This window comes from Falco rusticolus, chromosome 2 (assembly GCF_015220075.1).
Source record: "Falco rusticolus isolate bFalRus1 chromosome 2, bFalRus1.pri, whole genome shotgun sequence".
NCBI classification, from domain to species: domain Eukaryota; kingdom Metazoa; phylum Chordata; class Aves; order Falconiformes; family Falconidae; genus Falco; species Falco rusticolus.
Window position 1 is genome coordinate 106,448,622 of NC_051188.1, and position 27,926 is coordinate 106,476,547.

Sequence of the window (27,926 nt, forward strand, 5' to 3'; positions counted from 1 at the left end):
AGTCAATGTTGAATAACACCTCTGTGTTAAAAAATTACCTCTGTGTCTGAATGTGCGCAAGTAGCTCTTTGGAGTGTTCTTAGCATGTGGGATTGACAGTTGACAAAGAAAAGAACTGCATATTTACAGGAACTGTATCATCATTGTAATTGCTAAAGCAATATTTTTATGACTATTTAAAGACTAATTATATCTTGAGCAACTTGAAAACTGCATACAGCACATAGTTTCTGTCTCTTAAGAAAACAAGACAACAAGAAAAAGTATTATACTAACAGATAAGAACAATTTATTTTAACAATAGTGTCGATGCTTACAATAAAACACAATTCCTCCCACACAAGTGGAAAAAATATACTGCAGCCAAAATACCACTTCTGAAATGAACAAATAGTTTAAATGCCTGATCTGTGTGAAGCCTTTGTTTCAGTGAAGTCTGATGTATCAACAAGGTCCTGCAGTATGTTGGGTTAGACACAGGAAACAGAGGAAAATTACTCAGAACTAACCTACCCATAAAATATTAAGAAATACAAATTGTGTGTTGTGGATCAGAAGTTCAAGACTAATGAACAGTGCAGAATAACTTGTGTGCTTGTGAATCTTCTCATGCAAAGTCAGTGAAGTACTTAACACATGAGGGACAATGTAAACCTCATTCTGTTTTTTGTCAGAGGGTGAAAAAGCAAAAAGAGATAGAGAGGCTAAAAGCTGAGTCCGGTGCTTAGAGTATTGCTGGCTCAGTTTAAATTGAACAGGTACAAGAAATGTGATTCTGTATGCAAAACTATCTTAATGCTGTAGTATGATTTTCACACCAATATCCTCTGTCAGATTAAGATGTAAATTAAATGAGAAAATATTTTAAATGCCATATTGTGTTCTCACTTAGACAAAGAAAAATGATGGCAACTAACTACAAAATAATCTTTGTCCCATGTTACAGGAAAAGCTAAGCAACAGTTTTCCTCTAGACTGAAATCATTATTCAAACAACAATAGACTTAATGTTTTCTAGGCCTCAAACATTGGTGTTTATGCATCATGTTTGAAAAGTTAATTAATGCTGTAACAATACAGCTGAAAATATACTTTGTGGTAATTATGTCAGAATTGCCAATAATAATAATAATAATAATAATAATATGGTTGACAGCCATTTGTATATTTTAGTATTTGTTCTGAGTTGGGGTTGTTTTGTTTTTTGTTTTTGTTTTTGTTTTGAGGTGCTAACTGGCATTCAGGTTAAATTTTAATTCTGAATGTTACATGGCATCTAGTCCAGTTTTCTAAACAGACAAGTATGTAACATCCTAATGTTGCACAAAGGATAACAGGGTTTTTTTTCTTCTAGCAACAGCTCTGCTTCTTAACATTTGAAAAAGGTATATTTTTCTTTTTTCCCTTCCAGACAAGTAAAGCTCCTTTGATTTTCTAAATTCTGCAGAGAAACAATCACAGTCCAAAGCTGCTGGTTCCCCTCCGCCTAGGTCCCAAGAGCCTGACTTGTGATTGTTGCTAAAAAACCTCACAAGTTAGGGTCTCAGGGACTAGGAAAAGTCCGATATGATCCAGTAGAATTCGTCTTCCAATAAACTCAATTGCTTAGTAGTCATAATCGCTGTCAGTAAAACTTTCACTGCTATTGTTAAAAAAACCCAAAAACAAAAAACAAAACCAAAACAAACCCAAAACCCAACATCCCCCCCAAATCAACAACCCCTCCTTCCCCCCAATAAACAAACCACAGTTTCAAGTAGGGGGCAGAAAAGATCAAATAAGCAGACAAGATGCATACATACATTCAAACAATGTATCAGCTGACTGAACAGACTTTTCTCAGAGCATAGTCCTTAACTTTTGAAAAGAAAAAACAAAGAACACAGGAAAAAAAATCTTCACTGCCTCCTCTCACAAGTAGCCATATTTTAAAGCATCACAGGGAAGTGTCTAAAAATGGGTTAAAATCTGCTTCCAGCAGATTTGTACAGTAACAATTTTATTCTATTTCCCTTAATGCCTGAAAGAAGGATTAAATGCTTGTTAAGGGGTTTCTAATTGAAATATTTCCCCATTATACTTTTAGTCCTACTGTTCAGGTGGGCCCTGGGTTACAGAGTACTTTAAACCCATTCACGATGCAAGGATAACCTTTGGGCGTGTATTCACTTTTTGCCTCTTCCCCACGTTCAACATTTAATCCTTCTACAGGCTGCTAGCAAAAGCTTCTTCCTTTCCAATGGCAAAAGTAGCTTTCGCTCCATAAGCTGTAGAAAACATTGACATGCAGAGATTGTTGTCACTTGAACCAGATTACTCAAAGCACACATAACTTTCAAATACTGTCGATACAGTAAGAAGAAATACTCAGATTTCCCGAATAATTTCATTCTGAAGCCGAACACTTTTAATGGCACGACCACAATCCCGAATTACTTTCGCATTCATTCTCCTCCGATCTTTAGCCTTGTTTGCAGAATGAAAAAGAAAATTTCTACTTTAGGGACAGGATCCACCGTGGTTGGTTTTTTGTTTTTTTTTTTTTTTTTTTTTCCTCCATCAGAGCCCAGAGCAAAAGAAACAGCAGCCATAAAGGTCCTAGCCACTGGAGCAGAATCTGGCATAGAAAACTCAGTGCTCTTCGGGAAGCCGTTCAGCTTTAAAAAGGAAAAAAAGAGAAGAGGGGGGGAAGAATTAGAATCTCTGCTGGTCGAACAGGTGAATCATCCATTTACAAGAAAGCTGTACAGAGCGCTCTGCTGAAGAAAAGATTTGCCAGTGCCCCCCACCCCCACCCCCACCCTTGCCCTTCACCCTCCCCTCCAGAATGATACTTCAGATTTCAGAACATTTTGGATTATTTAAAATATTATTGCAGCTGATGATATAATGCAACATTATATAAGAGCCGTTTCTTTGTCACTGTGCACCATTCAATCAGTTATGCCTCAGACACAAAATAGTTAAACGAAACAAAATATATATATGATATATATATGTATAGCAGTCCCTAGATTTCATTCAATTTCTTTTTTTAAAGGATCATGATTTAACAAACAATTTTGACCACAGCTTTCAAATCAATAATTAGAATGAAAAATCTCTCCCCTCTATAAATATGACATTAACATAATTATACCACCCCCATCGCATAGACCCATCCTCTTTAGGGAATACATCTGATGCTCTGAAGATGGAAATCAGTCAGATTTTAGTTGCTCTCAAACGTACCTTTGCTTCTCACTGACTGACTGGCTTTACCTTCCATGCACACACACAGTCACTAGCACACACACGCACACACACACACATACACATGCGCGCGCACATACACACACACGCACAAAAAGGCAAGGCAAAGCAGCGGATGCTGACTCAGAGCAGTTGTGTGTGGAGGGGGTGGTATCGGCTGGTATTTTCACTGCACTCATCATTAACATTAACTCACTCTCTAGCATCCACCCTCTCTCTCAGACCTGCTGGACTGCAGCATTTGCATGACGCTGTCACTCTAGCCCTTGTGGGTCAGATGTTAGAAGAAAAAAAAGCCTCAAGGCTCTCATAAGGAATGCCTTCATTTCTTCCAAAGGGTCCCTCTTCTTATTTTTCCACCTTTCTACTTCCTCTGTTGCTGTGTCTCAGTTGTTTGACATCTTTCCGGAAGAAAATGTCTTGAGCTGCAATAAGCCAGTAGTCAGTCGGTCCTCCCCTCACCTCACACTCCTATTCCCACCCCCTTTTTTTCCTAATCAATAAGACAGATCTCCAAATGCAGTTGTGAAAACAGGCTCTGACACACAGACTTTCATCCTCGATTCTCTGCCTCAGGAATAGCAGGCAACCCAGGCTCACACGTGATGTAGAGAGAAATAATGCCAGTAATTCTTGAACAGTCTTAGGAGTTTATTCTACGCCTTCTTCATTTTTTCCTTTGCTCAAATAAATACCAGTGAGAAGGACACACTAGATTTCAAAAGCTACAAGGATTTGTTTCTTAAAAAAATAATGATCATTAAAAAAACTAATATTAATCTTCCTCAAAATTAATGCTATCTTTTATTTCCCCCCTCCCCCCCCATTGTGCTCTTTATAAGTAGAAATTGTCTCATAGCCAAAACACTGCCAGGGTCTGAATCACTATTCACTGTGCTGAAATCATGAGTTTCTGGACTTCAATTGGTATTTAACCAAACTAAGTAATTTTTTTCCCCTCTTATTTATTTTAGGCTTCTTAATTAAAATAAAGTAAAAAATAGAAGCTGCTTGCGTCAGAGGGAGCACTGTGAGAGAACAATGGCGATACACTCACACCACCACAGTACTGAAAATGCATGTTTGAGCTACACTTGTGTATATATCTATATAGTGTTTGCTCCGTGTTGGTAGAGAAGTCTGCGCACATACACGTACATTGAATACACACACAAACACACTCACACACACAGAGAAACTCAAGACGCATATATAAAATACACAACACAAAACAAAGCACAAAGGCTGTTAACTGAAACACACACACAAGTTGTCTGACAGGCAATGAAAATCCACAGAGCATAATTATTGTGTGCATTTTTACCTTGTTCCTTTGTTCTTAAGGCAAGGGACTTTAATGACTTACGGTGTTGACAATCTTTCGGCTTTTCCCTTTTTATGCCAACAGTATTTGGGAATTATTTTTCCAGACAATAGCACACCACTGTGATTTGCGGTACAAAAATTATTTACCAGAGGGGGGGACAGGTGATACGCAATTCGCCAGCCAATTCTCAAAGCTGCCTGGTGCCGTAGAAACTCTCGGCGTAGCCGGGCAGGCAGGTCCCAGGATGCAGTGCTACACCGCAGTCCCAGCTCAGGTAGCCGTTTGGCAACCTTACAGTGGCAGCAAACATGAAGGGCATCCGCTCACAGGAAAGGTCCAAAAGAAAACATTGCACAGACCCGAAGTAAAGAAAGGAAGCCAACACGCCGGCGTACGCGCCCTAAGCCCAGTTAGTACACGCTTATGACCAGTTCTCATGATGGTAATTAATTTCGTAGGAAAAGGACAGTGGAAAGTAGATGATGTAGGAAACAGTTAAGTTTGTAATCTCAGAGAACAGGAGAGACGGAGACAGACACACACCACAGACAGAGACAGAGAGCAAGCGGAGAACGCCAAGCATGAGACAACAAAAACAAGACCAAAATCAGATTTGGGAAACTGAAAAAATACAGGATTACAGCATTCAGCTTAGCATTTACTGAGGTATTAAAAAAAAAAATTAACACATGCACAGCATGGCTTAAAATACTTATTGCCATCAATAGTCTGTGACGGATGCCGGCTTCTTACTGCTATACGTACATTAGATTGGTCATCGCCTCTTAATCTCCTTTTGCTCAGACCCATCCATTTTTTGCTGCTCCAGCATCTGTGCCCTTTATGCTTTTTTTCTGTATAGTTACCCACAATACCCTGGATAAATTAATGTCATGACCTCGCTATGGCTATCAGACAGAAAAAAAGTCTACTATTTTAATAATTGAACGTGCGCGTACAGCAAACTGCCTACTGATAGCCCAGCTTTGTGGACTGCCTCCAAAAGCAGCCTTTGCTAGCTCTGCGAATCAGAAACAACAGATGCAAATACTAGCCACATAGCCCCAGCTCTCTGTCTTGCTTTTTTTTTTTTTTTTAAACCCACCCTTTTCAGTCTGTGCCATTTCATTTTTCCTGTGTCTGCCCCCTCAATGGTTAAAAACATTAGCCTGCCGAAACTAGAAGCTTTTGAATAAAAGCATGAACATGACGGAAAATTATAAATGGCTACAGATTCTGGAAATTTATATCTAGACGGTGAGTAGGGAAGAGTACCCAGGTTCAAGTGCTGAGCCTCACTCAGGAGCACCTCTGGGGCCAATGGGACTGCAGACTAGATTAAATCAATAGTCGTCTGAAACGAGATGTCGTAATCAATCAGCTCAATTACCACTGTCATAGATCTGGGCTTAAGGTCTTTCCTGATTCCACTCTTCTAATCATTAACCCTTATACATCCTCAAAATAAGAACTCACACTCACTCTGCTACCTTACCTTTCAGATCGTCAAAGTTTAACTTATCATTTTCCCCTCTTCCTTCCTTTCCCTATTTAAATAATATAAGAATGGGTCAGCAAGAAATGTTTTAAGTGTGAATATGGCAAGGTTAGATGCACTGCTTTAAATGTACCTATTATATATTTGCTGTGTGTGCGCTTATATATTATTATTATGCCGCCGGGAGTGGTTGGGTGGATCAAAGACTGCTGTTTAATTAACATTCAACTCAGCTGTTTCCTTGGAGATTAAAAATAGAAGACTAGTTGAATTAAACTGAAGCTGTTCACTTCTTTCACTAACTCAATATTACAGAACTTGTCTCCCCTCAACCTAGTTAGGAACAACTCATTCTGACTAATCAACCACTAGGAAAATCCATTTTCAGTTTGAAGGTAAGTGTGAAAAAGTTGGAAAGACATTTTTGTATGCATGTCTGAATTGCACAGAATTGCCTGATAATTTACGTTTTGCATCCATACTACAGTAAATCCTCATGTGATGCAAGAAGAAAAGAACCATTGGGTTTGAATACGAGCAATTATTATTTGCTGTATGAAGATTAAATGTCATCCATCTAACTTTTTTTTTTTTTTTTATTCCTGTGCAGGTCCTGAAAAGATCAAAAAGCTTTTCATAAAAATGCTCCAGCAGCTGTCACATATCCTCTCAGTTTCTCAGGAGGAAAGAAAGAATCCATTTAGCAGGTATCTAGAATTTTGGTCTCTTAAATTTGATTTATTCTGCTGATACACTCAAATAATAATAGTGAAGGAAAACTCCATTACATTTACAGTTACATCACTGTCTGTACATACTGCCTGTCTCCAAGAAGAACCACACCTTTTTTAACCATAGATCTGCTTTGCAGCTCTATGCACAGCCTTAGTCCATGCAGCACAGTGATGCTGAAGAGCAGAATTAGCCCCCGTGCCATGGCACCGATATTTTGGGGAAGAATTTGTGCTCCTAGACATGCTGGGACTGGGTATGGGACAGGGGCATCAGATAGGTGTTTCATGGTAGAGCTGAGGCCAGGAGTCGGTCTGCAGGGAGGGGACCTGCTGGGGCAGGGCATCGCGCTGTCCAAGGCAGGTTATAATTGGAGATTGATTGCTGGATTTAATGACCCAGCTGTTTTCATTAGAAATGTAAAAAAGTGGTCTAGAAAATCATTCAGCTGCTAGCATAGGTGCTTTTTAAAAGGCTCACACCTCAGCCAGGAATGACTTTGTTGCAGTAACTGACCCCGCACAGATGGAGAAAAAATGACCTCAGCTTTGTATCTTTTCTGGGAAGGATTTAGCTGACAGTGGGATAAGATACAAAAAGAACCTTAATTCTGCCCTTTAGTAATGCTAAATGAATGTGATGCTCGAGACACTACCTTAAATTGGGTGAAGGGTACAGCGCAGTTTTGCAGGCAGCAGTTCAGACTGTAACCGTCATCCACAAGGGGACAGCATTCACATCCACACTGGAAAGATGCAGTTTGTGTACATGAAAAACAGAATGAGAGTAGCAGCCATTGCTGAAATCACCCAAAAATAATAATAATAAGAAAAGAAAATAAAAGGTGTTTCCTGGATTATTACTTATGGACAGAGAGGGAGGAGAGGTGAGGCTGGATGTGGGCGTCAGATTATCAAAACCCATTCAAATACAGGATGAGCTTTTTAGGTTTTAGACAGCCAGAGTAAGGTGGTTTGCAATATTAATACAAACTGTGTGAAAGATAAGGCTGCTCTGGAATAACAAAAAAGATAATGTGATGACAAGAATTAGATACTACTGGAGCAAAATCAGAATGTGTCTAACATGAAGGAAGAAATGCACTAATATCAAGTTATTCTGATTTTGCAGCTCTCATCTTCATATTCTTATTGTGCTCCGACTGGGAGGTAACAGCCTGATCCCCCTTCTTTTTCTAGGAGCAAAAGTTTCTTCATGACAGTGCTTGTGAAAGGGATACCCATTAAAATAACAGGTTTAGCTTCCTTTAATGTAGCATTTAAGTGACTTACAAGAACAAGATGGTCAGAGTGACCTGTGTCTAAGCTTATGCCATAGTTTTGAATGACTGTCCATAATACCTTCTTACCTCACTGATGAACAGCAAGACAAAGAAGACTTCAGAAAAATCTCACAGCTATCTAGTCCCAGATATATCACAAAAATCTACCCTTTGAATTTCTTGATTAGAAAAGCTACCCACAGACTTCGTCCTATTTTAAGTAACGTAACTGTAACTTAGCTGAAATACCCATCTGATTGTGAAGTATTAAAAAAATATATAGCCTACAGAATCTATTATAGAAAGGAAATCACACAAAGTTACAGAGAAACAGCAATATCAGTCTCTCCCTATAAAAGCTCTTTCTTACTCAAGAAATGCTATTATATTGTCTCCTTGCTGATTTGTCAATTTACCTGGTCTATATTAAAACACAGAGATATGACAGCAGAAATTATCACAGTCTGATTTACTTTAAAAGTATACAAATACTATTCAGTGGATCTTGATTTCACTGACATTTTCGATTAAAAAATAATTATTTGTGAAAACTAAACACTGATACTTTTTCTTTTTTGACCGATGTTTTCTTGAGCTTTGAAAGCACGAAATAATGAATGAATTAACTTTTCTGTTTATGAACATTTTTTATGCTTACTTCACTAATTGCTTGGTGTTAACGCTTAATACAGCATCAGCACTATGTGAAGAAAGGGCCTGGTACTAAAATGAAACTTCAACTGTTCATAAAACTGTTTTTGACTAAAGAGCCAAGTCTGCATTTGCAGTCTGTTCAGTAAGATGTAAAGTGCCAAGCACTATTTTAAAAATCCCGCTTCGTACATTTTCCACTATGACATTTTTACTCGCTCCTTACTGATTAGGTATACATGTATGTGTGTGTGTGTGCATATATATATATATATGTATATATATGTGTCTATATATATTAAATCAATAAAAACACAGGATTATGTAGAACAAGATCACCAAAATATGTTGTTTATTCTCAGAAGACACCCCTCCATTATGGTTATAGAATGTTGCTATCATCAGGGGGCCTGATATGGTAAATAGGGCAATTCAAGTAACTTTATTCAGAGGGATATCATCTCTGAAATGATCTGAACTACTTTTCTGAGCACTGATTCTTGGATATATATATGTCAAATAAGAATCAGTTTATAAAAAGAACTTAAAGACATTCTGTACATACTGCAAACAGTAATAGAAGGTACAAATTCTGCTATAGAAAAAAACCCTTCTATTTTATTAACAATGTGATTTGAAGATAACCATTTGTGAGAAACATTCAGACACACCACTTTCACAGCCTTGCTTAAGAGGTTTCAAAAGTAGGCTGGGGAAAAGCAAAGCATTTTAATAAGAAAATACAAAATAGGAGGTTCAATGCCTGCAAAACCAGAATATTTTAAATTTTCTAGACAGTGAAGGTTAAAGCTATCCTGCATGCTCATAGTTCTCTCTCTCCTTTCAATCAATCTCATTGATTTTTTTTAAAGGTCAGAGGCTATACCTTCATTGATCAAAGAAACAGCCTGACACAGCGAAAGAGTCTGCCAATTCCAGACAGATCAATCACACCTTTGTCTGCTTTTGATACATTATGGTTATTTATTCTGCATCACCACGACTTTCTGTCGCATGGCTCTTAATGTAATAATGCTGCTCGGGGACAACAATAAAAAAAAAGGAGGGGGGGAATATTCTATTTAAAATATTTTAAGCCTCTCTCTGGTATTTTTGAGGGTGGCTTATGATGGAACTTGGCCAACTTGTTTGATTTCATTTTTGCCTTGAAAAAGAACTCCTGTTCTGCTATTTAGCTCTCCTTGGTCAGCATTTTGTAGGATTTTATAAAGGCATTCCTTTGAAAATGATGTGTACAAACTGTCTTTAACAAAGTAATTAGATCTTGATAAGACACAATTATGATCTAATCACAACCATGATTTTTCATGTTAATACAGTGTTTTAGAAAAGTTTTAATAAATAGAATGTAACTGATACCCAGCTACAGCTACTGACTGCTTTATGACTGTAAAATGAAACTAAATGGTCAGCCTACAATAATTACTAGGAAATATTGCTGAATAGACAGGTATAAGTGCTGAAAAGCTCCTGGTTTTTGCAAAGTATTATGCTGAAAGCCACCTAAAGTTCTAAAAAAATGCACTATATGCTCACTGTCTGTCGTGACTGAAAGTTATATGCTATCAGTTACCTTTCCATAGCATCTGCAAGAAGCCCTTAAAACTACCGTTAGTCTAATACCAAATCATTTGATCACATTTTGTAGTCTACCACTTCACAAGCGGTTGCACCACTTTAGAGAAATCACTTGTGGGTCTTGTAATATGTGTTATAAGTAAAAGCATTAAAATCCAGTTCTAAAAGTGAAATTGTAGCCTAAGAGAAGCAAGTGGCAAAATGCCCAGTGACTTCAGTGGAGTTAGGACTTCACTGCAAGAAATTACGTCTCAAGTCCTTCAACCCAAGCTATCTCCAGTAGAAAAGGCACCCTATGGGATTTCACAGGACCATAGTCTTATAAAGATTTTTTTTAAAATGAACACATTTCTTAGCAAAATAGCTAAGAAAGCTGCAATGAGCTCTATACACCATGCAGCCCTAGCAAAGACATGGAACTGTTCAATAAAATTTAGCATGTAAACCCTTGCAGAATCAGGATATCAGGTAATAAGACATAATCACTGTCGTTAGAAAATTAAATAAGATATATGATAATCCAAACACTTGGCATTAGTTTCTGATTCCATTGTGCCTGCTCTGTAAATTATTGTGCACCCAATTTACAATTACATCAGCATTATTATGTAGAGCAAAAGGTAAGTGGTATACAAAGCTGAAATATTAAACCCATTAAAAAGTTATGAGTTTCACAGAGTCCCTACATGTATTTGTGTGTATGCCAAGAAATGCATTTTAAAACCTTTAACTAAAGGAAACTCCCTTCCAGTGATAAACTGCAATGCCTAAAAGACATAGCTAAAATGCTACTGCCACTCTCAAAGGCCAAGAGACCTTAAAAACGGTTGCTGGCTGACAGCATTACACAAAAACATACAGTTTCTTCTGTAAAGAAATAAAGCTGAATGCACAACATTTCGGAGAAGTTTTGAATAAGTCTATTTGTCCAGCTTACTTTGCAAAGGCTCTGCAGAAAACAGCACCATAAACACTTTCAGTCCCCACACAAGGGCTAAACAAAGAGTCCTCTTTCTAGCCATTTAATCCAGTAATTTATTTTTTCAACCATCACATAAATCGAAACACAGCTGTAACCAATGACTTGCAGATCCAGTTCCCTGCCAGCTGGATCCTGTTCTGCTGAAGCAGCAAGATTTTTACATTGTTCACTTCTGTACATCTGGAGAAATCATTTGGGTTCAAAGGTGACTAGAAAAGCTCTTTAAATAAACTCAACCAACAGTGAAGAGAGCCCTAAGTATCTACAAAAGCTACATGGAGTTCCATTTTAAAAGTTCTTTTTTTTCAAATTAGCGCATAGAGCAGTTTGCTTTTTTAAGCATTGTATGATTATGACGTTTTAATTGAATTATTCACTCAAATATGTATTTTGGTAATAAAGAAATGTTTACTATTTCCCAAGAACTTTCAAACAGAGTCTCAATAGTCAAAAGTGATCACAGTAAACAGTTTGTGTACTTATCATGTTTAAAGGAATAATCAGAAAAATAGCAATGGAATGATAAAAAATATCAAAAATATACCTTAATTAGTGCATCTTAGCTGTTGCCTGAAATGCCACACAACTTTTTTTTAATAAAGCAAACAATAAGAAAGCATATACTGTACTTAGATATACTGAACCTGAAATCTCTTAGAAGTTAATCCTTAAAATAGCTTTTCTTCAAAAAGTCTGCATCACCCCTTACCGCATGAGTCTGCTAGTTAAGTAACAAAAATGTCCCCAACATTTAAAACTGCACACAGTAAATTGATTACAATGCATCATTTCCTTTAGAAAAGCAATCACAAAGCAAACATCTTTCAGAGGTAAATAACAATGAATATTGAAGGCTCATATAATCTGTATCTTTGATTACTTTTCAGACAAAAGAGACACTCAAGTACTTTTACAACAGAGGGGTTTCGTGCCTAACGCTGGCCCCACTAAACAAAACAACATTGGAAGTCCCTATGCTAGGTCTTATTTGCAAATTCCTAAGCATGCAGTCTCAATTAAAAATAACCCAAAATTTGTCATTGGATGTGTGTTTCTCTTCAAGCAGGTAAGCAGGACACATCCAGAACATGCCCCAGTTTCTCGGGTAAAGATGTAGTTCCTTTACTGCACATTGTAAAAAATCCGATTAGGGTTCACCACTGTAATTGCTTCTTTTACTTTTTTAATACTTACTGTTATAGATGCTTTGAAACAATGCTGATAAAAGTATCCTCTCTGCTTGCCACTCTGGCCACATCTCTGTGCTGGCTTCATGTTATTGCCCGTTACCTCCTCCTCAGGGATTAACTGAGTAGCTACCACACCTTCAGGTCTTACTTCTTGTTGTCTACTCTTGCCTGTGCTTCCCCCCTTCACTCATAATTATAGGAATGCACTGTTAAATATGCTATCTGTGCTCTGTTGTGAAAATAGAAGCATTAAAAAAGTAAAAATAGAAAAGAAGGTGAACATCTTGTCTTTAAAAGCCAGATATACCAGATAAATCATCTGCAAAAATTAACATGCACAGCTCATAACCAGGTAATTACTACATCACTCTAGGGCAAACTTCACGGTATTAGACCTGCATTTCTGTCCATTAACATGTATAGATTTACGTAGACATTCTAAAATTAAAAGTACCTAGTTTGCACTTAATTACAATGTTTCTGGAAAGCTTTCTTCCTCTAGTTCCCGATGTGTATTTACCCTTAACTGCGGTTGAGGTTTTTTTGCCTGGTAACTCGTGTAAGTATCACAAAAGGGAGTGAATTTTGGCAGAACATAAGCTGCCACTGCCCAATGATTAAGCTTCTGCAGTGCCTCCTATGGTAAACTCTGCCAAAATCCATTGCCATCTATTCACCACAATTCTTCCATTTCACCACCAACAGCCCTCTCCAGTTCAGACTGTCTTGCCAAAACTAAGAGATTAGGGTTTATTATCCAATTCAGACATCACCTATGGCCCATTATGCAACATTATCTACCTGCCTAAGGTTTCAGATAAGTTAGATGTGGGTAACTTGGAGTCACAATCTGAAATACACCCTTCAGAGGCCTGGGACAGTCTAGGAAAAATAAAGTAGCCTGGAGAGAGGTTATTACTTATTTTTGTTAGGTGCCTTTGGTTGCTTAGAAAACCTTGCTTAACTCTCTCACGTAGCAGTTGGCAGTACAGATGGTATTCTGATTTATCCAGGAATGTAACTTCCATGGCAGACCTTGAGGCAAAGACTTTGGTGGCTTTTATATATCTGGTTTAAAACCTAAGCTCTGCTGAATGAACCTCCCAACTGGAAATCCAACTCACCGAGCTAGAAAGATGGAATCAGAGATTTTTAGATCCAACACACCAATTTCAGAATGTGCTTCCAGTCTTCCAATTACCTGGGTTTTTTGTTTGGCAAATGTTATGGGTGCTTCTACCCAGGGGTTTGGGCAATTATGTTTATCTTCTATAAGGCATTTGGTTATGCCAGTTTACATAGCAGAGAGTTCTTTATGTAACCTGTACCACGGGGTGCTCTGCAGCAAGGATGAACAAATTTCTAAGGCTGGGGTGCCAGACTTCACATACGTCTCCTGTATTAAAGACAGAGCTTGTCAATAGAAACTGAACAGGGAGCCAGGAGCTGCTGTCATTTAAAGATGAGTGATGTTGCCAATCACCTTTTTGGCAGACTCTTGCTCCCGTGCAAGGCAGTAATTCCCATTTGCCAGGTCTCAGCAAGTGTGCAACCCAGGGCCTTCAACCCTTAGTGTAAATCAGGCATCTGCCAAAAAAGGTGGTCCTTTCTGCCCTCCTTCCTGCTCTCAGTCATTTGTTCCTCCACCTTGTTTGTGCTGACACTTGCATCTTACAGCTGCATCGTAAAGCAGATTGGGGAACTAACCCCAAAAGCAAACCAGAAGAAACACAAGATTAATTTGCAGCAGTATCTGGCTCATTAAACAGCCACATAAACTAAGTGCCAGCACAAAAGGCCAGGTGGGAATGAGTGCCACTGGCAAGAGGACAGAGTTCTTTTGGTGGCAACCTGAACTGAGGCAGAATATAAGTGGCCTTATACCTAGCTGGAACCAGGAGCTGCGTGAACTATGGCCTCTCCAAGTCACCTCTTTAGACACCCCATCTTCTGTACATGCACTAGCCTGACTACACTCTCTGGTATCCATGTTGAGCCTTGCAATATAATAATAAAAATGTTGTCTGAAGCAAAGGTATGAGATTGTATTACAGCCAGAGAGAAATTAGAAGGTACAGCCAGAGGATAAAAAACTAGACACTCCAGGAAGTATCATGTAGAAGGCTGTTCAAACTGGTCAGAATAGTAAATGAGATATTAGAAACAGTCAAGTAATACATCAAGGCTATAAATAACTGTGAAATCAGGTATTAACAGTAATTATACAACACACAAAGGAGGTGCTTAGAGATTCCAGTACACTTGAAATGCAAATTATTGCAGAGCTAAGGATAGTTGTGATGACAGATTTAAAACCAAAATTAGATCTCTGATTTTCAGACACTATGAAGAAGTTTATTTGAACTTTTCCAAAAATGGCTGAAATATACCATATACTTATTACCACTGGTACAGTCATCTCCTTGCATGTATCTTGTTCCACTCATCCAATTTAGAAGAGTGTTCTCTGTCAATTATTTACAAAGGTAAAATAGATTGGCTTAGAGTTATCATAAAGTCCATTATAGCCATAAAGCATAAAGAAAGAATCAATAAATTGTATGTTACCTCCATATACCATTCAGCTTTTTGCATTTTTTTAATTTATTTTTTTTTTTGCCTATCACTGATGTAGTCAGTACACTTTTCATTGGATTTTGATCTACAGGCACACACCACAAGGCAAACATATGCCTTTTCCTTCACAAATAAAGTGCCATCAGACACCGCATCCATGTTTGTAAATCATTTTCGAGATGCTGTGTTCTCACACGTGCAATCTGAGAGCAACAACATAATATGAAACATATCATTGTAAAACATATCACATCCATTAGTTATGAAAAAAAAAAAAAAGGTGGAATGGCACAATCCACAGCTAGGTCTATGTTGTGCCCTGAATTCCTAAGCAGAACATCTCATCACAATGACTGAGCATTTCAGCCCAAATAGGACCATGCCTCTCTAGGGATCACAGTATTTGCAAGTGCATCGGAAATCCACATGACGTGTGCATGCAACAGACTCTGCCTGGGAACCCACCAGCTGGCTGAAAGAGACCAGCAACGTGTGCAACCAAGCAGCTTAAAGAACTATTGCACACACAGAAAAAAAACTTCCCAAGTCCACACTAATTTACCCTTGAAATAGCCCCCAAAACATAACTTCCTTTTTAATAAAGCAAATTTGACATAAAATGTTAGCTTAAAGCACTTCATCTGCATGTCCTCGAGAGGATAAGGCCTTGAGCATGGACCTGAGGAGGTGCAGGTATCAGAGAATAAAGGCATCTTTTCTTCATCTTTGATTATGAGATTGCAATGGCACCTTGAAAGGCAGTTTTCTGTGGGAAATCCTGCTGTATGAGCCTCGGCCTGGCCTTCTCAGGGCCAAAACTGCAGTTTAGGACAGCGACAGAAGGATATTGAGTTAATCCCTCTTAATACACCTGTTTTCTCCATGAAAAAGTAAAAGCTGCACTACACTTTAAAAAGATGCTTCCATGCCAGTAGGAGACATGCCTGTAGGATAAGCAGCAATAGGAGGAACATAAATTTTACTCCATTATGTAGCAAAAAAAATGGCCATAACGTGTTAGGTCCAAGGGCCTCCTTGCTCAACATCCTGTCTTCAACACTGCTTGTAAGTGGATGCCAAGGTCTTCCTTTGAATCAAACAAGCACAGATGATCCCTCTAACACAAGACTGTGAGCTGGTTATAAGGAAAGAGAATTGGTTTGAATACTACTAAGAGGGTTACCAGGCTGGAAAAATGAAATAGTGCAGAATTGTAGTAAGGTTTTCAGGAACTGAAGGAGGACAGAGGGTACATAGGACGGGTAGTGGTATAAAATGCTATTTTATACTCACTAAAATGATCCCACTTCCCAGCTCCTCTCTGATTTCCATGGATATTATTACAGTGATTTCAAGGCCTGTTTGCAATTGTTTCATAAAGGTCAAATTCCACACTATGTTCAACATAAGTGCTCTGGGGCAAGGAATCTCTTGTTACCAACACATGAACTACTTTGTACAGTCAGCCCCTGAGTTTGCTGAGTACAGGTACCCCAGAAGACAAAGAAGCAAAGCCAACAAAATGTAACAGCTAGCAAGCAATAATGTGGTTTTTAATAATTACTTTTGGTTTTCCTTTCCATCCTGGGATCTTTGGAATCCATCCTGGGATCTTTGCAAAGCAGGAAAATTTATATATACAGCTCCTGATGACAAAATCAGGTATTTCAACTACATCTGGGAAGTTTAGAAAGACAGTTTGATGATACAAACTCTAGGTGAGTCTGATATAACATGGTTAAAAGCTATTATGCCCTACATGTCATAAAAGACATAACTGACTATTTTAAAGAGAGAATTATTCCATTAATAAAATATACAGAAAGCTAAGCAAATATGTTATTATATTACACTATCAGAGCATTGAAGTTCTTTGTAAAGCCATAAGGCAGCATAAGGCAGCATCTGAGAGACACTTCCAGTTTTTCCTTTATTAGGCAGAAACATTATACCTCTGTATAGGGTACAGACATCATAAGCATAGTTATTTGAAAAATGAATTACAAAATTTTCTGTAGGTTTTAGTTCAGTTACTGCAGGCCTTCCTGGGTTGCAAACTGATCTAGCCAAATGTGTAAGTCCCTCTATTTATAAAGTGGTTCAATCCAATGCAGAAATGGCAGACTGCTTTGCTAAGTGCACATGCAAGAGAAGTGTCACGTGACCCTTTTCCATAGAAAAGTGGCGCTATTAAGCCTTGATGATATTAGAATTTCTCAAAAGCACGTTGAAGCACAGTGTTTTTTCAGCCTGGAAAACAGTGTCATTACACTTCCTTCATTCTTAAAATTCAGTAAATGAGTCAACAAGCATTTTCATTATTCAGTAAGGAGTATCAGAGAGTGCAAGGCAAACAATACATGACGACAGGTTTATAACTTCAACCTCTCCATCAGTTCTTACAGATTTCAATTGTTTAAAATCATCTTCTGTACTCCTGTCACTACTTTAACTAGTGACCTCATAGCAGCAGCTTTCAATTTTAAATGCCATATATTCACCCCTCAATAAATGCATAGCGAGTTACATTACATTAACACACAGTTTCCCTATATTTCCAGGGAAAACTACTTTTTGAACTGTCTTAGTATTCATACTCACGTATTCCCAGATTATGAGCAGAGTAAATGAGTGCTAAAAATATTCATTATTAATCTCATTTCTTACCATTTTTTTCTACTGTATTTGGAAAAATTAAAATACAATATTTTGCCTTGCTTTAAAACCAACATCCAATTGGAAGGAAAAAAAAAGGTATAAAAGAAAGTAACTGTAGAGCATAAAGCATCAAGTGGCACTTCACAATCATTTATCTAGAGTCTTGGTATGATCATTAGTACTCATGATTGTGTGACTTGGATTCCTCCAGAAAGTATTCTGCTCTTAACAGGCAAAAAATAATTGACCCATTGTCTGATCTGAAGACAGGATTTTTCTTTTGATTTGAAAGAGTTTCAGATATCATGTTAACAGGTGTGGTATTAAAATCCACAGTGTCTATGTATATTTCAGATACATTTCCAAAGGGATAAAATAGACTTGATGGAGCAATAACATTTCCTTCACAGACCATCCTTTTACTTCAAAATAAGTCATCTCAAGCAAGGATTTATCTATGCAAACCCAGTCATGTCATTTATTAAGGTCTACTCACTTCTCTGTTTCAGGACTAAAGTCAGAATTTACCCAAATTGGGACTGAATATCAATGCTATTTCCCTGTATCCACAGTACGTAACAGCAGTAATCAAGATGACACTCAAGCATGGTAAACATGGATAAAAACTGACTTTACAGAGGACCGCTGTAGGTTAGTGAAATGAGATGTTGTGGTATTCTTAACATAAAATTAATGAATCTTACTGTTATTCTAAATAGTCCTGAGTAATGATTTAAAATCAGCATTGAAGCAATTAGAACCCAGATTGTCAGAGGAAACATGGAAATAAAACCATCATCCATTGTTTTACAGGAGATTAATCAAGTTGAGTGAAACTGGTAATATTTGAAGTGACTGTAACTAGAAATTTTTAAGCAAGCATATGCAGACCATATATGAAATTTGAATTTTGAAGTCTTTCATAGTCAGAAAACATCTGTTTTCTAAATTTAAGTATGTACATAAGCAGTCTGCATTGAAGTGAATTTCATCCAATCAATGCAAAAATGACCACCATGGTCTTAGCAGCTTTGAAAACAGATCAGTGGGAAAAGCAGAGTGATAGGTATCAGTGCCAGCTGGGTGAGCCACACCGGTATATGCTTTATAGGCTAAATGTGGAAGACAACACTCATCAAGGACTAACGGAAAGTAAATTAACTGGTGGAGTCCTGAATATCACAATCCTAGTTCATGTTTGGGTATACAAACATGATCTCAACATGTCTACCTGCAGATAAAGAATATTTGAACTTAATTTTGGATAACAATTAAGTTAATTTTACATTTTGCAGGGAATAACCTCAACATCTGGACTAGATCCAGAAAATACATGGAAAAGGCAATGCTGAAGGAGTGATCATAGGTTACAAAAAACATTTGTACTTCCATTTTGATATAAAAGTAAAACACTGCATAGCATACTCAGAAAGTCTTGGGCAGAAAGCTTGCACTACATATTTGTTTTCTATATAAATTTGGTTTGTTGAGATAACCTATACACAAACAAACTTTAAGGTAATAGTTTCTTATTTGCCATGGCTACTGAGGTATGGCCAAAAATTAGTCTCAAATGAGATGTACCAGTCAAATGAACTTTCACTAGCTCATCCCATTCTGGCCATACTGTTATCAGAAACACTTTGAATAATCTGGAGGGTTTTCAGAAAAAGACAGGAGGTGTGTTAGGTAGCTGCTATCATAGACTGGAGGACTGTCAAGAGATGTAAATATTTTAAGTACTTGCACAACAACAACTTACAGGTATTTGTTGGGCATTATTTCCACAGCAAAAGTGCAGAGTTTTTCCATACAGAGTCATATATATCAGAATAAGAATTTCTATTTGTGTAACAAGGAATTCTTTTTCACAATGAAACATTATTTCAAGATAATGGCTAACTTCTGCAAAACTAGCTTACACCAAACACGAGTATGGACTAATCCTTCACTGGCTCAGTAAGCATAATGGATCATTTTTACCTCTAATTTTTATGTGCTTTCATATGAAAATAAGGAAGTCAAAGAACCACAGGAGTGGCAAGAATCAATAGAGAGGAGGTAGCTCAAAGCATGGCAGCAGTTCAAGGGAAAATAGAGTTTCACCTGCCTTGATAGGGATTGAAAGGAGACAGTGATAGCAACATCACCGTGAGAATTCTGCAACCTCCTTATCCTAATCCAGGGAATAGAGGTTTTTATGAGGATATGAAAATATTCTAAAATATTTCAAAATATTTAAAATAATGTAAAAAAAAGAACAGGAAGTATTTAGGGATTAAGAGGACTATTTAATGACAAAAGAATGATGAAAAACTTTTAATGTTGGAAACAGGGAATTTAGGAATTTAGAGGCAAGTAATATGAAAGGGCGAGGCACCACTTCCAGATAGAAGCAAAGAAGGCAGAGATTAGAACAGTGCATGGATTTGCCTTGGAGTTAAGAGTGACTGTTTCAAGGTTTCAACTCATCTCTTCGGTTTGGTTTGGGGTTTTTATGAGATTCTTTGCTGCAATTATGATATGGGACAGCCTGGCAAAAGACGAGACAGCTATGTAAGTTTAGGCAAATTCGGAACCTTTTCTTTATGCTGAACAATAGATATATGTGAGCATGTTCCACCTACACCAAGTTCAAGCTAATTTAACAAAAGACTTGTCAGACCTCTTACCTCTCTGCCCTACAAAAACCTTTGCACCAAAAGTTCCATCAAGGGAATGAATCATGGCCACCTTAATGAACACCTTTTGATGGATTTCTACAAATTCACTCTTTTACAAACATTTTGAAAAGTACGGTTGTTTGAGCAACTACATAATGCACTTTTCTCCTTGAAATCTATTTTAATCAGTTTCGCACATAATACTAAAAAATGTTGCTCATTTTACATTTTCCTTATTCTCTTTCATCTATTCCATTTGGAAGGATACTGTGTGAAGTTCACTGCTGTGATTGTGTGACTGTTCATGGTAAAACTAGTACATTTCTTGTACAACTGTGTAGTTCATTTGTTTATACCATATAAGATTTACTATTATCCTTACCTTTAAACTATAGGGAGATGCATGTAGCATGTGCCTAACAGATGCAGAAGAGCAACGATCCGACTAATTACAGGCATAACTTTGTAAACCCTGTGTTAAGTCATAACTAAAATATAAGCAAGGGACAAGGACGATTGACAGAAACCCCCCAGCTGTTTCAACAGCACCACAGACAGGGAAGTTCTTGCACCATAGAGGAAACAACAGGACAGAAGGACTCAACTAAGACCTTCACTGTTACCCGTCTCCTCTGAATTCCTGACTCAGAAGAATCTGTATGGGATGCTCAGCACCCTGTAATGGTTCGTCCTGCAAGCACTTTGGTTTCAGTTTGGCTTTACACATTTAAATTGCCCTCCCAAATGAAAGCACCTACAAGTTTGGACCCTTGCAGTGACTAACATTTAGGGACTTACTTACCAGAGAAAATATATTCTTTTTACATATGTAAAATTTGCATCTCCTCAATTTCACTGAATCTTCATTTACTATTATACTTTGGGAAAAGGTACAACATATTTATTTGGAAATATATTGTTTCTCTCCTTTTGCTCATTTCTTCTCTACGACAGCAGTCAAAATAAGAGATGCTGCATTATATGCTATCATCTGTACTGTATGCCAATTAATAACATGCAGATAGGATCTTGTTGCCATTGCTTCTTGGTTTGTGGCAAAAGGATTCTTTTACTTGAAGGATTTATAAACATAGGGGAAAGGCCACTGAAACCTTAACAGAGATCACAGGTTTATTGAGTTGTCCACAATGACTCTTTTCCTGGTATTTTAAAATTCATTTAGAACACAACAGAGGTCATAAATAGTTCAGATCACTTCTTTCAATGCCTGCTAGCTTTCATACATCACTGCTGAATTTCATTTGACACTGTCATCCACTGCTGTAGTTCTGAGGGTTCCCTTTTGAAGTTCCCCACACAGTGTTTTGGACTTGAGTAACCTAGCTAATTGTGCAATTTGCAGATGTTGCCATCTCACTGCCTAACTTTCTTTCCAATTCATTAGTACACGTATTAAATAACAACCATCATAGCATGAAACAATAGAGCATCCCACTGAAATCTTTCAGCCATAGAGGAGGATGACTAAATATTTTTACTCTAGACTTTCATCTAGCCGTTTTTACCCCATGATGAGGATTTCCCTCTCCCCCAGTGACTACTTAGCTTCGTTAGCACCTGCTCCTGTGGAGAAAGCTTTACGAAGTCCAAAAATTGTTGACCGATTCATTTTTTAGCTTCTTAAAAAAGATAAATATGTGCAAAAAGAGAACTAATAGAATAGTGAAGAATTAATGTCTTTTGCAGAAAACCATGGTAACTATCATATTTTTGTTAACATTTTACCATCTTGCTCTCTTAGAGCCTCCTCTACCTCCCAGTTTCTTTATATTTCTTTCCCTTGCCCAGAAATATACTTCACTGAAATAATCTGAAATAGTTTTCTGAAATCTTGTCACAGTACTATTCAATTCTTCAGTACTGAAGGACTGCTACTATTCAGTTTGTCAGTACAGAAACTAAAACACAGCCACATCTGAATAAGAAATGTTTATATACTTTATCACATTATTCCAAAAGTAATTTTGCTTAATGCAAGAACTGAGCTGTACAGTCCCTCTCGTAGGCTACAGAGACTGAGACCTTTTAATTACATTAATAACCACATACAACAAGCAAAGCAACTGAGCAACTCCAAGCAGCATCAAAATCCACAGACCTAGATACTTTTTGACTTTAACCTTTCTTAACTTCTACTTTTATATTCTTGAACTGTAAATTTTATGGCCGAACCCTTTCCCACCCATGTGTCAAATATTACTCCCACAGTTGTGGGATTCTTGAAATTTGTGTCTGAATATTGCAATATGGGATTATTAGGTTTTTGTCACATACTTAAAAAAGCTAAGAGAACACTGCTCACATAAACACTTTAAATTTGTCATTTCTAAGGTGCAGAACATACAATCCACGGCTTGCAGCAAGTGGGATTTAAGCCAGTGTTAAGCCCTCTTTATCCTGGCCTGCTCTGTATCTCCTCACACAATTTGGTCATCTCTTTGAGTCTGCCTAGGTCCTAGCAGGAAACGCTCAGCTGCCCGTGAGTTCCAGTACTGCCTGGCACCTCCCCAGTACAGCCAGCTGGGGTTCTTCCAGCTGTGCCCTGGCATGCTCAGAGTTCCTGCCCTCCCTAAGGCTTGCCTGGAAAACAGCCTAATGGCCATTTCCTTGTTTACCCACCACAAAAGAGCTCTCCTCCAGATGGACCTGGAGCTTTTAGGGCCATGTCTGGCAGGTCTGGTGGTCCTTGCCATAGAAAAGGGCCAGGGTACAGGTGAGGATAAAGAATGGGTGAGGTTTGCCTGCCGTTTGCAAGGCAATCCGTCACCTTCCTTAACAGAACATCAACAGTGCAGATTATTTAAATAAGAAAGTTTGAAATTTTCCATCACTGTTCATCTCCCTTGTTCATATGCTGTATTCCTCTTCTCTTAGACAATGAAGATCAACAAAGGCAATTGTAGTTTTATTCGTACAGTCAGTTTTACTTTCAGGATCCATTGAGCCTCAGCACTTGAATTTCAATCAATGTTGTTCATTTAAAACACCTTCATTACTGCAGTCTTTATATGTGCATACATTATGTAGCTTTTAATATTTATGACAATGAAATAGCATTATTAAATGTATGTTATTATTAAATATAAGTTATGCATTAATTTAAAGAACTGTGGGGCAAGCTGCATAATTACTACATTACAAAATGCAATGTGAAAACATCACACTGATAAAGAAAACACATTCCAATGTGATACATGGCCTTGAAGCGGTGAGATGGTGCTTTTTAATTTAGAGCAGAGGCTAGGCCTTTAACGTACTGACCAGAAAGAACTTTCATATATTTTGGACTAGCTATCATTTTGGCAAGTTAGAAGGCTTGTCTTTTGATCCCGATGATGATAATGACATCTAGCATGAGAGCTCGGATAAACCATTTATTTGTTTTGGAGCTCCTGCTTTTCACTATGGATGTCATGTCACAAAAGGATGTCAGACCCTAGGTACATCCTGTTCGTTACCAGCTGTCTGTGGAAAAAGTATTAAATAGAGGTGTGCACAAGGAGAAAGACACAAGGATATTTGTTTTCGGAGTAACAAATCTGAATACTTTCCTGACTACAAATGGCCTTTTAAAGACCTCAGTGAGGTAAAGTACTCAGTGAGTACTTCTGTGTTTTTCTAGCTATTCAGTAATGCTTGATGGATGTTTTAGTAAAGCCTTGTACATGGATGTATCTCGCTTAAAGGTACATCACATTTATTCTACTGAAATGTCCAGTGATTTTTTTGTAATGCTGTGAATTGTAGTCCTGGCAGTGAATAGTTTTACTTTTCTTCCATATACTGATGATAGTAATATTTTTAAATGGAAGGCATTGAACTGCTGTATTAAAGCTGACTTATCTTTAGATAATAGATTTTATCCAACAAATTATACAGGTTAGCAAAAAGGTAACAGTTCAGACAGCTAGCCTGCAAACATTAATTGGTGAAAAACTGTAATAAAGATTTACATTATGCTCTTCATTTTCTAATTATTCACTTTTCCTTCATGATCTTTTGTTGATTAACTCTGAACTGTCGTTTTTCAGTTTCAAATGAACACTAATATTAAACACCGGATTATGTTATTCAGAAGATGCTAAGACATACAAGTACAAGGACTTCTAGGATTACTGAGTCAAATATTGCAGAATAATTTTCTTTGTCTAATAGATGGCCATTAATATTTCATTTCTCCTTTGGCCTTGACCATTCCTACTTACAGGAACAAGGTCCATTTCTCTTGGCAGCTTATTATTTTTAAACACTTTTTTCCATTTACATTTTTAAAAATTAAATTAATTAATAATAAAAATTAAATTAAATTTTGTTTCTGAAAAACTTGACTTTGTTAAGACTTCATATGTTCACTTTATATACTTCCATGTCTCCTTTATAATGGTCTTCATTTAGTCTTCATGTAACTATTTCCCTTTAGCACAGAACTATTGTCTGGCTAAATGCAACTATTTCTTGGTAGCTGTGAGGACTCCTAGTTCCAAGTTTATAGAAAATCTCTTATAGCTTAAGAAGGGAGAAGAATTCACCATGTTCCCTTGATCATTTATCATTCACCTTGCTCTTTTGAGTATAGATGAAGAAACAGACTAACAAAGTAATGAACTAGTGAAACTACATTCATGAAAATTTCATCCTGGAACAAAGAAATTGGTTCTTTTGTCAAATAGCTTTAAATTAATAAGAAATAATAATATTTTAAAATATAATATAAATTATATGGATTTACAGCCATGTAACCAACATGCAAAAAAACCTCCTCTAAGGTTACATCTCTTACCATATTTTTTTTTTTCTTTTTAGATTCTTTGATAGAACTTCAAGGCAGATGAAAGCCACATAAATGAAGACAAAGGTTGCAGAAAAAAGCAGATATTAGATAATGTTCTGGCTACCTTACATTCCACATCATTTGATTTGAATGTGCATGTTCTCATTAAGGAATGTTCCTAAGTATTTGTCAAATATATTCACAGACATTTCCTTCAATCCATGGGTTTAAAGTTTAAAGCTGATTTAAAGCTGCTGAAGGCTTTTGCAGCTCTGAGACCATACAGCAGTTTTTAGAAGGGCAAGTATTTTCAAATGTTATTGCATTTAACAAAGATAGTTACATTTCCAGTATTTAAAGTACTATGTTGTGAACACTACTGATAAATGATGAATGGTCTAGAATTTTATTTGAATATTTTAACTTACTTCATTAAGAATTTTATTTATTTCTTCATATAGGTAGGTTTTGTGCTTTTTAAGGCATTTATATCCACTCACATTTGAAATGAAAAGTTTAGTTTTCTTGTATTGACTGTGGATTTGTGAGTGAAAAATCACATTAATAAATATAATGTGTCTAATGCATTTTAGAGAATTTGACTTTCCTAATATTTCTTAATTTTGCATATATTATTTGAAATATAGACTTCCATTGGTGAATACTTACTTTTCTTTATGCACAGATTCTAATACAAGTTCTGAAATGTCTTCACTCAGACTTCATTCAGTGAGAAATGTACTATCAGGATTTAAGAACATAATCACATATCAGATTTAGGAAGCTATGTTTAAGAGATGCAGTATATAAAGTGCATTAACAGAAAGCAACTGTAAATTGGAGACTGACTGGTATAAGTACAATTCCATTAAATGGAAAGAAGGGAAACAACTGATAATGGTCAGACTAGTCAGTAGAATCTTCCAATGAAATTTTGTAAATATTGTAAAATAACTGTAATTTTCTCTGATGAGAAATGAGTATTTGGTAAATTAAGATTGCCTCTTAAAACACAATATTAATTTAAAATATTTTTATTTTTCCTCTCAAAAGTGCCTATGAATATGATTCACTTTGTGTTAATGCTACACTTTATGTAAAACCAAAGCTTTGAGGATACCTTGCATGAAGATGAAGGCAAATAATAACTGACCATTTCATAACCATAGCAAAAGCCTCCTTTGATGTTTAGCCATTAAGAAGTAAATAACCTTACAACACAAAAATCTAATTCTGACAATACATAATAACATTATTTTATAACTCAAACCATAAACATAGACATTTTCTGTTTTTATGGGATAGAAAAGGTAGTGCTCATGTATAGAACAGAGATGCATGAGTTCTCCTCAAAACAATGATCTGGATAAAAATCTTCAAACTCCATTTGGATGCTGAATATGCTGATCTCCATAACAAAAACAGCTAGGGTTAAAATCTCGGTATCTCACAATGTAGATGCTGCTGTTTTAACAGATTCCATATTCTGCAGATGTTTTCATAGAGCTGAAAAATTTGAAGCAGATAGATTTTCTTTAAGGAGATGGAAACTTCTAATGACTTGACCAGTTTAGTGATATTTAGGGAATTAATGAGATATTCCATTAATATGTATCATGTGGAACTGCTAGTACACTCTGGTAGGGACCAATAGACCACCATTCTGTGTCTGGAAGTGATCAGCAGTCAATAACTTCATTCTCTCATAAAGCACTTAATTTTAAAAGGGAAGAAGTTCTGTAACCTCAACAACTCTTCAGTGCATGGTTTGAATCAGAAATATTGCTACTTCTAGCGCCACTGCACATACTGTTCTTATTCACACAAATGTTTAACATTCTTGATTCTAACTAGGAATTTCCCTAAATTAAGTTTTGTGGTAACAGGCTGCAGATTAATTACAGTTCATATCAAAGCCGAGGTTATCCTATTCTTTTTGATTCAGGCTTTTGAGTGTTTTATATATCTAATTTTCACAAATAGTCTGAGCAGAAGCAGAGGAAGGGCACCCACATGAGCTACATTTCCCCTTATGATGACACTGTGCAGTAATAATACGGCTATCATGCATTCAGTGTTCGTTGTCTTAGACTAGACTGAAATAACAAGCATCATTAGATACATTGCCTGTGTCAGTATTAGGCAGAGTTATGTTATCTGTGTGCCCTGGATTTTCACTTTACCTGTAGCTTTGAATTTTGAGGGTTCCTAATGCTTAAGAGTGTGGGATCATTTTGAGATGGTTTCAATATGTCTGGAATGTATGCTACCCTCAACTACTGCTCTTCAGACTTACCAGCCTTCTAATTTAGACGTATAGTGGGGTTTCTGCTCATAAAAAAAAAAAAAAGAAATTGAACAGGCAATACAAAAACTTAGTCCCATGGGACCTTCTGTTTATTTACAAATATGAAGTTTTGCCTGTAAATCTTTCTTTCTTTCTTTTTTTTAAATAAATTTAACTTTTATTGTCCAATAAACAAAATCAGTATTTTAGAGTTACCAAAATGTACCAAGGTGAATGAAGCACAATGATGTGAAGCTACAACATTCTCATGTCCTTTCTCTACATCTTTCAAGTTTGTTTCTTCCACCTTCCTGAACTCCTCTACCTACATGCCCAGAGTCACTTCTCTAAGTACAAATACACAGCCACTACAGTCCCATTCTTTGTATCCTCTCTTATTCTGCATGCCTCTTCAATTTCCTTCCTCCTCTTACAT

The 27,926-nt window shown here is 36.9% G+C and overlaps 1 long non-coding RNA gene across 2 annotated transcripts in view; it reads right to left on the minus strand.

Annotated features, from left to right (window-relative positions):
• Positions 1-266: 266 nt before the first annotated feature.
• Positions 267-27,926, minus strand: part of LOC119143756 — a 301,625-nt gene continuing 273,965 nt past the window's right edge. For both annotated transcript variants that reach the window (XR_005102782.1, XR_005102781.1), the window contains exon 7: positions 267-2,657. This is a non-coding gene — a long non-coding RNA (uncharacterized LOC119143756). The remainder of the gene's footprint in view (positions 2,658-27,926) is intronic.